We start from the raw sequence: 17,560 nt of genomic DNA, 5'->3' as shown, positions 1-17,560 counted from the left end.
TCCTCTGTGGTAGCTGTCTGAGCAATAGGCAACTTGTCCTTCGTATAAACAGAAAGAAAATTGTGAAACAGCTCTTCTTTCCTCATCTCTTTAGCTTATTTAATCGGGGACCTAAGGTAACAAGAGACAAAAATAAAGGCAGTTTACATCCTCTTTTCAGATGGATTAGTGCCAGGAAATCCTGTAACTTTTTTGATGTGATTCCAGACCATATACAAATATCAATCACTTATGTCTTTGATTCAGGAGAAAAAAATGAAGCACCAGCCCTTATATCTTTGCTTCTCTGATCATTGTCCAAACTTGTTCCCTGGATTTGCTCTTGAATGTGTCTAGACCACGTATTGAAAATGCACATTTTTTAAAACTGTCAATTAAATACACATATATATATATTACTATCTATCAATACGCAGCTTGCCTGACGCAATTTTCTTTGTTTAACTTTCCTAAAGGACCAGCTTCTCTAAACTGAAATGGACCCTTCATAATTCCTTGTTGAAGTGAATTCAGCTTTTTTTTCAGAATTGTTGAAAATGGAAGTTATCTACTTCTTAAGATTTTATCAGTTTGGTAAATCCAGGGTAAGTACCTCGCAGACTTACTAGTCTAATGCATTTACACTTACTCCAATGCTTGAATTTTCCAGTAAATTCATGAAAATGTTGGAACTCTTGAAGGGACTGAGTGTCTGAAATATCAAACTGACTGTTAGGTCTAGCCCCCTGTGTTTAGCTGATCAGTGATGTAAAGAAATCTGACTGAGGCAAAAAAAAAATCCCAATTTCCTAATAAACAGATGCATACTGCAGATCTCCTTTCATCTGGGCTGTATGTGGGCTGCCACTGGCTGATGGATAAGCATTGAAGTTCTTATTGTAAACTTCAGCAGTATTGCTGTTTTTCAAATGATAGCAGAATTGATAATTACACCTGAATAATCACTTGTTCATTCCTATGATTAAATAAATAACAACCATTGCATCTTTATATAATTTGCTCTTTAAGAATATTGAAAAATTTTCCAAAAAATAAGGGAATTTTTTGTTATAGAAGTGAAATAACAGCCTAAGAAATCAGATTTTGTGAATATGTTGAAGTTGGTGGGATATATGTACTGACACTTGTCACTTTAGCAGACAAAAAGGTTCAGAGATGAAGCTGCCTAAGTGTCCTTGGAGTCAGTGAAGAGATTAATGCCTTTGTAGCCTAATTCAAACACTAAATTTAAACCCCTGTACACAGACATCTGTACATTCCCCAAACCTTTCACTTTGCATTGTATGGATGGGTCAGGTTTCATGCAAGGAAGATATTCTTAAATGGGTTGTCTCACTTCTCACAGTTGACTCATTTGTTCTTCAACTGCAGTCTGAATTTTCTTCTCCTAACATTTGAAATTATTTGGCCTAGTAAGGCTTTTAACTGCTTCTTATATTTTGACAACTTGGTAGAAACACTTATTGTGTGTCCTTATTTGTATTTTACCCTTAGTGATGGGCTTTATAATGACAGTTACTATTTGGCTTTCTCAATCTAAGTCTTGCAAGGTTCAAAGCATCACAGAAAATTCTGAGTTTGAAGGGAACCAGAAGAATGAACAAATCCAACTCTTGAGTGGCCCACATAAGGATCAAGCCCACTACCTTGATGTTACTAGCAGCAGGCTCCAACCAAACTAGGTTAGATTTTATATATATATACATATATATCTATATATGAAATATATAATACAAGTTTTGCTTGTGCTAGTACAGCCCTAAGGAAATCTCTCATGCAGAAACAGACAGGAAAGTCTGAAGGAGTTCCTCTCACTGCCTAACAAATTCTCTCTCTCATTAAAAATCCCAAGTTTTCTGGTGTGAAGGCCACCCTGTCATGGGGTGCATCAGACACAGCATCACCAGCCAGGCAAGGGAAGGATTGTGCTGCTCTGCTCTGCACTGGGGTGGCCTCACCTCGGGTGAGATATTGTGTCACCCAAAAATGGGGGCAGTCTTGGGTGGTACAATATAAAAAAGATATTAAGCTATTAGGGAGTGTCCAAAGAAGGGCAACAAGGACAAGAGAGGATCTGGAGGGAAAGCCTTACAAGGAGCAGCAGAGGTCACTTGGTTTGTTCAGCCTGGGGCAGACGGAGTACAGCCCTCATTGCAGTCTGTGATTTCCTCGGGAGGGCAAGAGGAGGGGCAGGCGCTGATCTTTCCTCTCTGGTGATCATGGACAGGACCCAAAGGAACGGCCTGAGGTTGTGTGGGGGGGTTAGGTTGGATATTAGACAAAGGTTCTTCCCTCAGAGGGTGGTTGGACACTGGAACAGGCTCCTCAGGGAAGTGGTCACAGCCCCAGCCTGACAGAGTTCATGAAGTGCTTTGGCAATGCTCCCAGGCATGCGGTGTGATTCTTGGGCTGTTCTGCACTTGGCCAAGGATTGACTTCAATGATCCTAATAGGTCCCTTCCATCTCAGCATATTCTATGAATCTATGAAGTTGCATTTGTCCCTTTCATATTGAGCTACAGAAAAAGGTTGGTGTATGCAGACAGGGAAAGCTAGAGATCAGTGTGCTAAGTAAGAAAGCAAAGATAACCCCTGAGTTTAGGTGTACTCCTAAGCATAATCAGCATCACAAAAGGAGGCCATATAACTGGCATCCTTTGATAGCTGTCTTTTAGATCCCTTTTCAAAAAACCAAATAACAATAACAGGTAATACATCTGTATTACCTGATGTAGCTTTTATCACACATGCAGACTGACTTCCAGAAATGCTCCCTTGGATGTTTTAATCGATTTAATATTTTAATTGATCTACTTGTTTTAATTGATGTTTTAATTGATCTACCACCTCACATGTGCTGAAAATACATAGGCAAATGTTTTATTATGCTATCCAGAAATATACCACTACACTTTGCATGTTACAGAAAGATAAAATGTTCTGGAGAGAGTGACATGATTAAAAGTTTAGGAGAGTGATAGATTTTTGAGAAGAGTGAATTAGAAAATATGAGAGGAATTATTTTGTTCTGCTTCCTCTGCTGTCAGCATGATACAGAACAAGACACCAGCTTTCTGTTTCCAAATTATGGAAATGTTAGTTCCTTTGCTACAGTTTGACTGCCAAAGCAAGGTAAAACCAGATACGTTTGTCTTTTTAGTATCATTTTTCTCAGCAATTTTATTTATCCATGCAATCTCATCCATGAGCTACCCAGTAGGATTCAGGTTTTAAACTCAGAGGGTAACATCTCAAACATTTTTTCTGCTCTTTTTAATAACACAGCTGCCAAATTTTACCCAATGACCTGTGAACGAATACTGTGAACTTATTAATGAAGCTTGTTTTTCCTACTACCTGGTGTGATGTTTGACAAGACAGATGCTGTGAATGGCAGTATTAATGCCAACCAAGTTCTGTTACAGTTACCTGTTTTGCAGCTAAAACAAACAGCCAGAACTTGTTCAATATATACTTAGACAAGTATGACAATCTTTGTAAAGAAGGATGCATTGAACTGATTTTAAAATGTCATAAGGGAAAATAAGGTGGGCTAATTGCCACACAATAAATGGGATAGAAAGCAGATGAACACAACCTGATCCCCACCGTAATTTTAACAGCAACTTATCACAAATATTCTCTACTTAAAAAAATAAATCATATTAATGCTAACATGGTACTTTTTCATCACCGCTAAGTAAACTTATATAACCTTAAAGATAATTTTACTGACTGTGAAGCATTGCTATATTTTGTACTTTGCTGTGAGTCATTGATTCTGTGGTGGATTTATATCACTGTATTTCAGTGGGTTTATATTAGTGTAAGGGAACAGCTCACAGCTCTTGCTGTTTCAAAGTACCCTATTTTCATTTACTGTTCTGAAGTTATTTGTTGAGGTGAGCTTCTCTGAAAAATAACATAGCTAAAACCAAGAAGAACAATCTGTTCCAGTGGGTCTTAATCACAAATCACACATGTGTTGACAAAGTCTAGTTACAGTCACTGTAGGAAAAGATCACCTTGAATTTGTTGGAGGTCTGGTGTGCCAGAGAACAGCCATCGCTCTGTCTGGTGGGAAACCTACTCTGCTGCCATGCACCATACATGGAGGACAAAGGTGTAATTATTTCCAAAATAGGTATTGGAGTTACACATCTTAATTCATATTTTTACGTGTCTTTGTGTGGAAAAAATCAGCTGGAGTACCAAACACCAACCATTTGCACTTCCTCAATTCCAAAGGGGAAATGTATCTGTAGGCCAAGACAAACCAGCCTGGAAAAAACTGAAGACAAAAATAATTTTTTTACCCATGTTCTCCAAAATAGCAGGCTCCATCAGCTACTGTGTATATTTATTGCCTCTGTAAACCTTGCAGTATTTCTGACATTTCTGCACTTTTTCATAAATATCTGTTCTAAGTCTGGAATTTCTTCTTGTATTGCCCCAGGTGAAGATGAGGAAGTGATCACCAGATAATCCTGTATTGTATGTCAGATTAGTCACTCTACTGCAAATGTGTCTGACAGCTGCTTTGGAAGAGCTGGACATCACCAAGTGTCCGATGGCATAACTTTAAATCAATGGGGTTTGATTTTCTGTGCCTGACAGTCCAGCACTGTTGGCTCTCTTGACAGCACATCCAAGCATCTAAAGGGCTCCAATCTGTGTGTCTTCTCAAATGCAGTGACATCAACCTAAACCAGTCACAGAGGCTGATATTTCTTCTGTGATGATGGCATATCCTCCTAGGTTGACAAAACTCTTAGTTTTTTTTTTTAAAGTCTGCCAGAAGATACTCCTAGTGTCGTCACTGTTATTCTATTCTTTCTTACTTCCTTATTTTACATTTCTCTCACTCACTTCTTATAAATCAGAGCTGCATTGATCATCATCATCATCATTTCCAAAGGACAGTTAACCACATACAGAGAAAGGAAAAGTTGAGACAACTTTTTTTCATAGATTGCAACTTTTCTGTTGCTTGTCAATGAACTCAAGCATCTAATAAAAATTGTAGGGTTTAAAATGATTTCAAGTGGATGAATCATGTTCTGAGTTAGAAATAATGGCAGAAATTGTTCATGAAAATTACACTAAAATCAAGAAAAAAATTACCTGTGCTCCCACGTTCAGATAGTTTTATAGCCCGGTGATGTTAGAGCTGCCTCAATCACTTTAAAACGACCTGATTGTATTTTCTGAATATATAGAGTTTATTTCTGTCTTTTCAAAAATATTTTTTCTGCTGTCTCTTGGTTTTACCCTAAAGAAACAAATCCGTTTCCTCAGCATCCCTACAGTCATCTGTTTGGAAAAATTCTAAAAACTCTCACTAAAATAAAAATATTCAGCAGTCATCATTTCAAAACCGTGTGCTAGAAAAAATCATATTTTCTCACTTATTCTTGAGCTTCAGCACTTGTGTGACAGTTTCAGCTTTTTCTGTGGTCAATGGAGAGTGACAAGGGCTTTCCATCATTACAGAGGAGAAGTCTGTCACCTAACTTTTACACCACTGATGCCCATGCAACAAATGTCACTCGTAATGTAGAGTTTATTTAAGGGAGGCCGCATTAGGGGCTTATGAAGCAGTGTTAGAGCAACTAAAAATACAATTTTTATGCTTGCCCATACTAGCAGTTTCTGTCATCTTCTTGAAACACCTGTGGAAAAAACCATAATTTTTCTACACATTCTTTTATTTTTCCTCTATCTACTGCATTAGTATTATGAGCTAAGCTTTAAGTTATCTTAAATGTGACCTTACATTTTTTACTATCATGGTTGTGTTGTGAGGATGTTTTCTGTTATCCTAGGAAGTGTTGCCAAGACCATACATTATACACATCCTTTTTTTCCCTCCTGTCTGAACCTGCCATTAAGGTGCTTGAATTCTCTTGGATTCCCAGAATCTTTGCTCTCAGCTTTCTCTCTTCCTGAAACAGAAGACTAGATTTTGTTAAAGCACATAAATATCTGTATAGAATATGGTGTTTTAGTTAATTTCAGTGTGGGATTTTACATACTTTCAGAACTGAAAAGATTTTATGTACTTTCAGAAATGGAGAGCAAGGAATGAAATAACTCATACATGTTGCAACTCCTGACAGATTCAACAGTCATACTCAACATCTGATGGTTTGTGTACAACTCTGACAAAGTGTAATAATATTGTGTTGCAAATTCTTACTTCTTTTCCAGTTCTAGGGCTAGTGCTTTTGGCTACAAAATGTTCCATCATCAACCTTAGGCTCAGTTAGTATACAATCTGGTAATTATAGCACTCATTTTCTTAGGAATTAAAAAGGTTAATGAAAATCCTTGGGGCTAAGATGAGCATGCAATCCAGCTTACCTGATGCTGAGTGAGTGTTCCTGACACTACAGGAGTGAATGAAAGGTTGCAGTTCAAAGTCCATTTAAAGTCCCACAAAGTACCTTTGTGTTTCTTCCATATTTTACAAAGTTGTAATCATTTATGGATAATGTTGGACATTGTGACTATTTTATTTTTATTTTTTATTGTATTTTTTCTAGTGGAAAATACATTTGTAATGGTCTCCAAATGTGCACATGAGACACAGGTTTTTAAAATTATTATCTGCTTGTGAATTTTAAGACAGGTCATCTTTTCTCCCTAAACACTTCACTGCACTCTTCAGAGACTTTAAATCCTAAAGCTGTGGTGCTAAAAAGCATTGAGGTTTTTTGAACTGGTATGATTTAACTTTGTCTTTGTGATAAATAATGTCACATGGTTTACATAAGGCAAAGTGGATTTGTATCTTTGTTATGCTGGTTAATTTTGTTCTTCAGGCCAGATTCTAAAGGCAGGATCATAGTGGAGAGTTACATGCGCAGAAAAAGGACTAATTATCTGATTTTTTTCAAAGTTAATACTACATCATAACAACTTCACCTCTTTCAGATGTGCAACTTGAAGTGCTAATTGAAACATTTTGTCAGTTTTTTGCTGTTAAAATAGTCATAACAATTACCCCTGAAACACTCTCAACCCAAAATGTACTGTTAGTTGCTTTTACAAATTAAGCATGCATTGCAATAATCACCCTGCCTACGGTGTTGATGTTTGCAGCACACATTATTTGATAAATGCTTATCTTTGACAGAGATATTTTAGGAATGGGTAGGAAACTCACAGGGGAAGCACCAAAAATTAAATTTTCTAATGGTATTCATCTGTCTAAACTAAATGGAAATGTCTCAAGATTAGAGTTACCCATTGTATAGAGGAATATAAGAACTCACTGAATATGATTCCTCTCATCTTCAAGTAGACACTAAAGTAATACTGATAGTCTTGTTCTGCTTTCCCCTGACTGGTGTGACTTGGTAGACGTTTGTATAAAAATGTTTATAATTAGGTGGGACAAAACCTAGCAACTGCCTTTACAGATGAAACCCACAGGACTGATCCACAGTTCACCAAAGCCCATGCAAAGCTGTTTATTCAATTCTCTGGGTCAGAGATCATTCTTTTCTTAATGAAAGATATCATGAAGTAAAGAATAAATGTTGTATTTCTTGAGCTCAGCTGTCAGAATTTTTCAGAATTCTGGCACAGCTATGGAAATACATTAGGGATGTAAGAAAGCATTTTCTCACATTAGTCATTGGATGTACATTTGGGTATTTGCCATTTTCATTTCAATCCTTGATTTAGCAAGAGAAAACCAACTAAATCAATTCTCTTTTATTTATTTAGTAAGGGGAAGGACTGTTTTAACATATGGAAGCCTTGGAAACCTTCCAGGAAAGGAAAAGGTTTGACTGAAGACAGGCCCATACAGACTGCACCTCCCAAGTATGGATTGGGTAGGGATATGCAACTCTGACTGCTCAAAAAAAATGTACCAATGCATGTGAAAAAGCAGCACTCACTTGTGTTATCAGCAGTGTTACAAACGATTCTGTATAAACATTGTACATATGGCTCTTGGGTCACACAGAGCACAGCAGGCAAAGGCTTCCACTGACAGAAACAGATGTTTGTGTCACTAGGAAAGGTCTCACAACATGGCATGGCCAGGGCTCTATGAAGAGATCAGGAAAATACATGCTAGTACCAGCCAAAAAAATTAATTTCTGTTTCAAACCAGCCTATGTTTTGAGTGGTCAAATGTTATTTCCACAAAGCAAATTGCTGCAGATTCTGTACATTTCACCTGTAGGTGGTTGAAATCACCAACTGCAAGAAATATTACAAACCTGAAGACTCTTGATTACTATCCTCAAGTAGGCTAGGTCACACTTCTAGCTGCTGTTTCATCATTTAATCACTTAAGCATCTTGATCTGGATTTGGAGAAGTGAGAGAAGGTTGTTCATACAGAACCAAAGTCATATTTCATCTTGGTATTGTTGTATCCTTCTGTGACCTCCAGGTCACATATCATTAAAGAGGTTCTTTTCATGTTAGTTACAGAATTGTTTTGAGCTCCAGTCAGGGATGACATTGCAGTAATGCTGGTTGTAAGAGATCTCTAGAGCCTTTAAATCGAGATACAATGGCTGATAGGAAAAAAATAACAAACCCTGCCTTATTTTCTTAACAGAAGGTCATACTTGATAGAATATCTATTTGTTGTGAATATATATCTTTGTGAAATTTTCCATATTTTCCATATCTGATTATAGCTCTCATCAATTTTGTTTCAAGATCACTACATCCCATATGTATCAACAGAATTCCGTCTCTATATGAATAATTATTACTTATTAGCGAATGTCATAAGTCAAATTTTCAGCTGCCTGACTAGAATTTGTAAGCATTTGGCTCCACTTTTAGTAAAAAATCATGGAGACTGTACAGAAATTCTCTTCCTCATGTTTTTATTAGATAATGTTGCTGCAGTGTTGAGAGAATATTTGTGTGGAACAATATGACAAACATCACCTATCAGCTACAAACACAGACTAGTAAATCATGAGGTGTCTTAGCTGTGGGATCAGTAACACTGGAGAATCTCAACATGAAAATGAAAATCTCATACACTAAAAAATGTAAATTGTAGGAAGAAAGCAGCAGAAAGTGCATATTCCAGGAATAGCCTGGAATAGCCTAAAAGAAGTTCAATAGAGTAGCAGAGTAGCCTGCTTTTCTTGCTTTCTTGCTTTTTGAGATCAACAGTGCCTCCAAAACACGAGATATGAGGTAAACTGCTCTGCTGAAACTCTTTTGATTTTCACCTAAAAATTCAGATGTCTGCATATAAAGCGAACATTTAAAGGACACAACAATGACAATGAAAACACAGGAAAAATAATGTGTGAATTTTAAATAAATACTAATATTGGTATCTTCCTAGCCTTAATTAAGTAATTTTGTGTTTTCTATTCATTATGAAGAGTTATGTATTGCAGTCACAATGAGTCAAACAGTTTTACAGGTAAATTTCTATCTCTAGATCTTTAAACGACAGAATTATTTGAAGCTTCCTAAATATCCAGTGCTGGTATGATCTTACAAAATCCAGTGCAGTTTAACATAACCAGAAAAAATGCAGTATAGTTTATACTGTCAAAGAAACAATGCAATGTTTTCCTCAAAACTGACAGTGACTGAATTTTAACATAGTTTTTACAAGTTCCTGAAAGGAAGTAAGTAAGCTACAAATAATAATCAGCACTACCCCTTTTGATGTAGCTGAGTTAAAATCCTGTGTCTTGTGGATTATTCTGGTTAGGAGGAAACATAAGTGATGAGTATTTTAGACAAAAATCTGTCTGTATGCAAGAATATTTGCCAGAGGAGGTGTTAAAAAAATCGCAATTCCTATATTGAGTCTTCAGAGCTCTCTCAGTCATCAGGGAACATGAGAGGTAAAAATATCAGCTATATCTTGCCCTATGACAAAATCCAGAACTGACTTCAGTGGGGACTAAGATTTCATTTGAAGAGGAGATCCGTAGAAGCGCTGATATATTAATCTCTTGACAATCTGATTGGCTCAAAATAACATGTTTCCTTGTTCAAAAGACAGTGAAGTGTAGTTGGTAAATAAATCCATTAAAAGCATCTAACAGATGGTCATTATTTTCTTAATAATGTTCAATTATTCATGCAAATATACCATCAGCATTACATGCTGATCACAGGAACCAAGGCCACGATTTAAATAAGCATAAGAGTGTCTCTACTTCTGTGTACAGAGCCTGAGCAGCATTGAAGAACCTTGCTGTCACAGGAAATGTGTTCAGACTTTTCTGAACATCATGCATAACCAGAGCTTGGCAGCTGTCTGTCTGGGCTCTGCTCCCTCTCTGTGAAAAACAGTCTTGGCTGTTTAGGTCAGTCACGTCTTTTCCAGGGAATCTGATGTGGAATTTTAGCTCCTCTGATGGACAGAATTACACTGTGAGTTATGCTGAGCAGTAGTTGTTAGCTTATTATATTTTCCAAGCTGGTAACTTCATGTGGCAAATAGAGAGAATGAAACTCATGTGAATTTATATTAGAAACACTGGAGAGCACTGAGAGCCCACATATAACACTTCTTGACATCCTGTTTAAATTTCTGTAGGTATTATTCTTTGTGGAACATGAAACTCCTTAGACAGTTGGGGCATTTCTGGTCTCAAACCAATAATACCTCCAGCTGAGGCACAGGAAATCCAAATTGCTCTTCAAATTAAATCACGGGAAACCTTGACTCCTTGCTTGTCTCAAGCAAACCTAATGAGAAACAGATGCACATTCCTGTCAAAACACAAAGTTGTATATTTATCTACTGCTGGCTTATCTTTCAGTGTACTGGGCTAAAATTATAATATTCACTTACCCCCGCCCCTCCTCATCCCCCTCCCTTAGTATTTAATTTGCTTAATACGCTTTTGCAAAATACTAATGAAAATTAATTACCACTTTGTATTAATACAAAATAACTGATAACTGATCATTACCAGCAAATCTGCGTCATTAATTTCATCCAAAATGAAATTTGTGTGCTCTGGGAAACGCAGTGGCAAAAATACCATTTACAATCTAAATTGATATAAAATGATGAAAACAATAATCCTCTGATGTAACAAAATATTCGATGTAGACTCAAAATATTTGAGTCCAGCTAACAACGTGTTGACAAAAGAAATCTCCTCCTGACACAAAAAGTGGACATATCTATGTTTTTAACAATATACCTGCTCTCCCTTCCACCCCAACATGAAACTATGCTGTCCATCCATTGAAACCAGCATTCCAGTTGCAATGAAAGAGGCTTCTGGGTGTCCTTTATCAGAACTCCCAAGACAAGGTTTTAGGTTCAGCAGTTAGATGATTATATGCTGTACATGTGAGCAGCTGCCAGTGGCAATATCAGGAAAAAGTGCTACTTTCAAGCTGGTCTGTATCCATGCACCCACCCCTTGTTTTTCTTCTTTACATTTCTCAGCACTGTGATGGACAAGATTAACATCTTTCTCCTCCCTCTGAAAAGGGGCTTAAAATTTTGTTTTAAAAAATACTCTTACACTGTTAAAAGCATTTTGTAAGCATTTCATTGATTGTTCTCCTTAATGTTTACTGCAGTCAGCAATGATCAGGTATGTGCCATAGTGAAAATCTGTAATGGAAAAAAAATTCCTTCTTAATGAGGATCCTTCCAAGTCATCACTGACTTGTGGGATGCTCCAGACGCGTCCGTAAAAACTGTCAAAGCATCCAGCGGCTCCCTGCTCTGAACCTTCTTCAACGATAATTTGAACTCCGAATTGAATAATTTGTGGGCCGGCCGATCTACTGCGATGCGCCCAGTGTAGCTGTCAAGTGTAAACTGAAGATATTCATTGGTTTGCAGCAGTTCTTCAAAGGTCTTTAATTTCAATTGGCCCGATTCCAATTCAATTGGAATATGGATGCATGAGAAATCACACCCTGCAAGCTCCCTGATCCTCGATCTCGCCTTGAGGATCAGTTCGGCTACCAACTCCTGTGGCCGTGTCATTCTTTTGGACCGATGGTGGCTCAGGAAGACCCACTCTATGATTAAGAGCTTCTCTCCTGAGCCTTGGTCCTTCGGACTGTCGTCCCACTGATGGATGATGCCATGAAGGTGTGGCAATTTTCCCAGTACTATAAATTTGAATGGCAGGCCCGGATGGTAACGATAGGCCTGCCTGGTCGAAATAGCTTTTTGTACCCTCTCCAAGGCCACCTCCGCCTCTGGGGTGAGAGCCCTAGGGGAACTGAGCCCCTCTCCCCCTTTCAACAAATTGAAAAGGGGGGCTAGGTCTTCGGTTGAAATGCCCAGCCAGGGTCTCACCCAATTCAAAGACCCACACAGTTGATGGACATCTGCTAGGGTCTGGACTTTTGTCCTAATAGCCAATTTTTGCGGAACAATGGTCCGCTTTGTAATTTCAAGGCCCAGGTATTTCCAAGGTGGCATCCGCTGAATTTTGTCCTGCTGGAGCTCGAACCCTGCAGCAACCAACGCATTGGTTGTCAGGTCAAGCGCATGGGCAAGCAGACTGTGGTCGGGCGCACACACAAGGATGTCGTCCATATAATGGTGAACAATGACGGCATCCCCGAGGGCTGTACGGATGGGTGACAGCAGCGAAGCGACATACCATTGGCAGATCACAGGGCTGTTCTTCATGCCCTGTGGAAGCACCCGCCAATGATAGCGCTTGGCTGGGGACTCACAGTTCACGGACGGAACTGTGAACGCAAAGCGCGGAGCATCGTCAGGGTAAAGGGGAATTTGGAAGAAGCAATCTTTTATATCGATTACAGCCAAATTCCAATTTTGGGGGAGCATTGCTGGGGAGGGCATCCCTGGTTGAAGAGGACCCATCTCAACTATTAATTCGTTAATTTTGCGGAGGTCGGTCAGGAGTCGCCACTTGTCTTTGTTGGGCTTCTTGATGACAAACACTGGGGAGTTCCAAGGTGACATGGTCTCCTCCAGGTTGCCTTTCAGTAGCTGCTCCTGAACGAGCTCATTGAGCGCTTTTAATTTTTGCTTATTGAGTGGCCACTGCTTGACCTGTACTGGTTCATCAGAAAGCCAATTCAGCTTCCAGGTCCGGTGCTCCTCAGTGGCCACTGCCCGAAAAACCTGGGGAGCCTTCGGGAGGTCAATTTTGGCTCCCCACTGGGCCAGTAGGTCTCTTCCCCAGAGAGGCTCTGTATAATCCAAAACGAACGGGCGTATCGAGGCCAATTACCTGTCGGGCCCCTTAATTTGTACAATGCTCTTGGATTGGTTTGCCAATTGAAGGCCCCCAACACCAGAGATCGTGCCCGCAGCGCTTTGCAAGCCCCAATGTGACGGCCACTCCCGAGAGGGAATGATCGTCACATCTGCACCTGTGTCCAAAAGACCCCTCACTATCTTCTTGTCTCCGCCTAACGAAAGTTGACAGGTCAGGCGGGGCTTTTCCCTCCCCACTAGCTGTGCCCAGGCCACGGTCGGAGGCGATGTCTTCTCCGACGAAATCGTCCAGGGATCTTCTTCTGGCACTGGAATGGCCTGGGCAATGACCTGTCCCTTGGGGAGGAAAAGTGGGGGTCGGACACAGTACAGCCCTACCGCAAAACGGTCCCGGTCGGTAGTTACCAGACCAGGGACGATGTGGATGTCTCGCGGTGTGTGCTTGGTGTCTCCGACAACGGTCCACCTGCAACGTCCCAGTTTCCTCCAGCGACCCGGATGTTGCAGGTCGACAGACACCAGCTGGATGTTACTGCTAGGGAGGTGAAGGTCCCTAGTCAGCTGCAGCCTGTATGGAGAAGCAGAGGACATGGTGTTAATTGCAGGTACAGCACCACAGGTAGATAAGGTCACATCTGATAAATATGTCAAATCCGGCAAAGCGTATGTCGGCGGTCCTCTCCTGTCTCCTCCCTCCCCGCAGGTTGTTGAACAGCCCGCCGTACTTTTGTCATCGCGCAGGGAGGGGCTGCGCTCCAAACTTAGTTTTTTGCCTCTTTGTTCTCCTCCCTTTCCCGCTTCCGCCTGTACTCCAAGTAATCAAGGCGCATCGGGCACTGGGGCATCCAATGCCCGACTTTGCCACAAAGATGGCAGGGGTGGGTGGCTGATGACCTTCTGCCGGACCCAGGTGTTGGGGGTCCGGCAACGGGGGCAGCTTCTGCTTCCATGAAGTCCGGCTCGGGGCATTCCGCAAGAGCCACAGATGTTCTCTTGGGCCGTGATGCCAGGGAGACCTGACGCACCACGACCTCAATCATGGCCTCTATCGTGGGCCGGGGACTTCGAGGGAGAGTTTTTATAGCCTTGCGGCACTCAGCGTTGGCATTGCTGAATGCCATCCGCTGAAGCATCCTCTCCCTGTCATCATCCCCGAGCGCCTGCGCCTCCACATATCGGTAGAGGCGCTCGATAAAGGCCATGTATGGCTCTTGCGCTCCTTGCCGGACCTCATCATCCTCCCATTGGGAGGTCACCACCTCCAGCTTGAAGAAGGCCCGCTCAGCTGCCCGAGCGGTCTCCACAAGCTGGGAGGGGAATAAGGCCTTCGCCTGAGCTGCCCCCTCTGCCCACTGTCCCTCACCCAAAAGGTGTTCCTGGGTGATTACCAGACCATCTGCGTCATGAGACATTGCAGGATTCCCCCACATATTTGGGAGAACCTCCAATATCTCCCTCCTCCATTCCCTCACCCAGACCCTAAACTCCATGGGCCTAGCAAGGCTGGAGAAGAGGGCCCTCAAGTCAGCCGGCACCAGATCTCCCTGTGCAAGGGCATTGCGGAGCATACCCCGGAAGTACTCTGACCCCCGGGAGTAGTCCTTCTGCGCCTTGCACAGCTCCTTGATCCGGGCCTGTGCTAAAGGCACCCACTGGGCCTGAGGGGTCCCCTCCCCACTCAGGTGGTAGGTAACCGGAGCGGCTTCCAACAAGGGCGCCTGCTCCGGCTTCCGGTCACCCCCCCCCCCCCCCCCGGAACACAAAGCGTGGGAACCGGAAGGAGGAGCGTGGGAACCGGAACTGGAGGAGGTTGAGGCGGGGTCTGGCAATGACGCAGGGTGAGGGAGTGGGCGTGACCAACCACCCCTCTCCGCCCCCTGGGTGACGCTCGGAGGCGGAGGGAAGTACAAAGGCGGAGCGGGGGAGGAGCGAGTGGGGGGCTGAGCCGGGGGAGGAGGTGTTTGGGGAGGAGCTGATGGAGGGGCGGAGGACGGAGGAGTGGGTGGGATGGAGGGCGGATATGAGGGAGGGGTAACCGAAAAGGAGGTGGGGTCTGGAGGAAGGAAGGGGTTGGGGTGAGGGAGGAAGGGGTTGACCGAAGAAGAAGGAGCCCTGGCGGGAACGACCACGTGGCCGCCGCCATCTTGGGCTCCCAGGGAGCCATTTTGTGGATCGTCAACAAACCGAACAACTTTTGGCTTTTCAACTGGGGATTTGGGAACTGGGTTAGAGGGTGAGGAAAGAAGAGGAACCTGGCCAGGGCTCCTCGAAGGGGGAGGCTGAGCAGGTCGAGGGGGAGCAGGGGAAGGATGGACCCCCTGCCTCTTGTCGGCCCTCAAAATCCCCCTCGAGGGCTCCTGCCTAAGGGGAGAGGGAAGGGATTGAAGGGTAAGGGCAACAGAACGAGGGGAACGGGGGGATAAACCAAAACTTGCGGGCCTTTTCTTAGGTTCCCCTGACGAGCGGAGTGCCGCAAGCACTCTGCCCGCCCAGAATGCCACCGTTGCTAATTTCGTCTCCCCGGAATTAACAGCATCTTCCAATTTGGCCAAAACGGCTGCCCAAAACCGTGGCTGCTTGGCAAGTTCCGGGGAGACCTCGGGGAACTTTGAAAAGACCCACTTAACCAAAAACTTTAACTCTTGCTTGGGGGCCTTCTGACCACCCCCAAGCAGCAAACCTTTAACAACATAATACACCTCCTTTTGGGATTTTCCCAAGCCAGCACCCATGGCACCTTTCTAGTGCAGGAACTGCTGTCACTAGAAAGGGGGAAAATCCACTGGTGGTACAACCACCCGCCTGAAAAATAACAAAAACTAAAACAACAAGCTACTCGCCACCAGCCCCTGCTCCCCCCACTGTCCCCAAGTCTGGGGTTTCAGCAAAGGGAAAAAGGATTTGGGTGGTGGGTCCGGGCCCCAAGTCTGGGGATACCGACCCCACAGGAAAGACAAAACAAAAAAGGCGCGGGGGTGAGGAAGAGCCTCAGGGGAAGAGGGTGGGGGGTAGGTCCCCAATGCAGGGCATGTACCCCTAGGGGAAGGTTAAAAAGGCAGGGGGGAAGTCGGAAAGGTCCCCAGAGTGGGGCCCGATCTTACCAGCCTGGTGGCGACAGCAAAAGAAAAATCAGGTGGGGGTCTTCGTCTCCGGGGTCGTCCTCACTGGGTGCGAGGGGTCTCGATCCCGATCCCCAGGGAGCGCTGCCCCTAAAACAGGGCCTGCTACTACCTGGGGTAGCGCGGCGTCCAAAGGAACAAAATGTCCAACTCCGAAGGGTCCGGTGGTCAGCTGTCCAGGTGGTCAGTTGTCCACTTCAGGCCCCACGTTGGGCGCCACACTGCGCGAGGGCGTACGTGGCCCTAGATCCGGCTAGCTCGAGGGGTGAGAAGGCCAACGCCCCTGCGCATAGGAAGCCAGCTCCCTTCGGCGTCTTGGCCTCAGGCTGGGCTGGAGGAAGAGCTCGGAGTTGCGCACGCGAGACGAATAAGGAGGTGACCACTTGCTGGGGGTGAACAGTCGGTTTATTGGGTGGTCCGGAGGCACCAACAAGGAAGGGCACCAACCAGCAAAATGGCCCCGAACAGGGGGAGCGACAAGGTTTTATAGGGAAGGGGAGGAGAGAGGAGGGGAGCCCAGCTATCCAATGGGGAAACTCAAAGGGAGGTACTGAACGTAACTGACATACACTAGAAACCAACGAATACAAAGTAAAGGAGGGGCCCTGGGACCACAGCCAATCACAACCCCCAGAGAGGAGAAGGTTCTCGAAACCTGGGAGGAGTGGGGTGTGATTGACTGGGCCCAGGGAGGAGAAAAACATCTACTTATAAGGTGGGATGAGGGAGGAGCGGTCCTTCAAACTGTAACATTTGCAACTAAAAATAGTATGGTAACTAGGCAACTTAACTGACAAGGAGGCAGTGGCGGGAAAAACTGGGGAGAGAGGAACCATTTACAAAGAACAAAGGAGGGTACAGTACATAAAATGGGGGAGCAAACTGAGAAACTTAAAACACACTACAACATTTGTGTAACAGTTTGTAGTTGGAAAAAGAGAGAAATCTCTGTGTCGAGGTTAATGCTACATTTTAAAGTGCATGCAGTTTCCAGCTGTAGATAACTAATGGCCCAAATTCAGTGAGATCATCCTCACCTGCAACCATATAACTGAGAGATTAATCAGGCCTATTTAATACCTTCTAAAAGGCCAAGTCAGGAACTGTTCAGAACACCAAATGCCTTAGTGCTGTCCTTACATGTGTTTCTAATGTGATACAAAAAGCCAGTGTTTAAAGTGTGCCATTTCCATAAACCTGACATTCCAGAAGCTGTATCAATCCGCAGCATGCTGGCTCGTGCTTCTCCTCTCAGT

This window comes from Zonotrichia leucophrys, chromosome Z (assembly GCF_028769735.1).
Source record: "Zonotrichia leucophrys gambelii isolate GWCS_2022_RI chromosome Z, RI_Zleu_2.0, whole genome shotgun sequence".
Classification (NCBI taxonomy): Eukaryota; Metazoa; Chordata; class Aves; order Passeriformes; family Passerellidae; genus Zonotrichia; species Zonotrichia leucophrys.
This window is presented reverse-complemented; position numbering follows the sequence as displayed.